Source organism: Callithrix jacchus, chromosome 2 (genome assembly GCF_049354715.1).
Source record: "Callithrix jacchus isolate 240 chromosome 2, calJac240_pri, whole genome shotgun sequence".
Lineage (NCBI taxonomy): Eukaryota > Metazoa > Chordata > Mammalia > Primates > Cebidae > Callithrix > Callithrix jacchus.
The window spans coordinates 141,733,856-141,734,921 of record NC_133503.1 but is presented as its reverse complement, the minus strand read 5'-3'; the positions used below and the strand labels follow the sequence as shown (position 1 = coordinate 141,734,921).

Here is a 1,066-nt window from a genome sequence, read left to right as displayed (position 1 = left end):
TATGGCTCGGGAGGCCTCACAATCCTGGCGGAAGGTACTAAGCATGTCTTACATGGTGGCAGGCAAGATAGAATTGACAGCCAAGTGAAAGGAGAAAGCCCTTATAGAACATCTGCTCTCATGAGACTTATTCACCACCACAAGAACAGTATGGGGGAAACTGCCCCATCCCTCCTACAACATGTAGGAATTATGGGAGCTACAATTCAAGATGAGGTATGGGCAGGAACACAGACAATTTATATCATGGAGGGAAGTGGATCACTTGAGGAGTTTGAGACCTGGCCAACATGGCGAAACCCCGTCTCTACTAAAAACACAATAATTAGCTGGGCATGGTGGTACACACCTGTCATCCCAGATACTTAGGAACCTGAGGCAGGAGAATCACTTGAATCCAAAAGGCGGAGGTGTAGTGAGCAGAGATTGCGGCACTGCACTCTAGCCTGGGCGAAAGAGCAAGACTGTCAAAAAGAAAAGAAAAGAAATAATTCTTTTTATTTATTCTTTTTATTATTCAGTCTCTGTAGAGACTGTCAAAAATTGCCAATGCCAACTATATTTCAAGTCATCATAGTGGGGTATTGGGAAAAGTTTTCAATTAGCAATAATTGCGCCTCAGATAAACCTCATTGGCTACAATACTGCCACTGTGCAAAGCTGAGAAATAATTTTTATTAGTAAAGTAAATATGGTTCAAGGTTAAAGCTCTGCCTGCCCCTGCCTCCGGCCCAAACACATACACAGGGACCTGTGGGACTTCAGAGCAAAAAAGGCCAGCAGCAGAGGTGTTTGGATAATGTTGTATGCAGTGTCAAAGTTTAGCAGTCAGAAAGATTGTTTCTTTGCCATCAAATATTTTAAATTTCCGGCAGGGGTGGAGTGAGAGGTGGAGAAGCAAGGAGTTCTTCCCTGCTTCTCTTTTCTGCCCAGTAAACTCTGGAGTGATGAGCCTGGCAAACACTCAGCCTGTGCCCTGTACCTGCACTGAGCGTGAGCCAATGTGTGGGATCTAGAATGGGAGAAAAGGCAGAGGAGGTGATGGGCGGAGCAAATCCATGCTCCT

General features: G+C 45.1%; 1 non-coding gene across 1 annotated transcript; it reads right to left on the bottom strand.

Moving 5' to 3' along the window:
• Window positions 1-521: 521 nt before the first annotated feature.
• LOC118151737 (U4 spliceosomal RNA) lies at window positions 522-662 on the bottom strand. Its single transcript, XR_004740154.1, has one exon. It is a non-coding gene; the product is annotated as a U4 spliceosomal RNA (small nuclear RNA).
• Window positions 663-1,066: the final 404 nt, after the last annotated feature.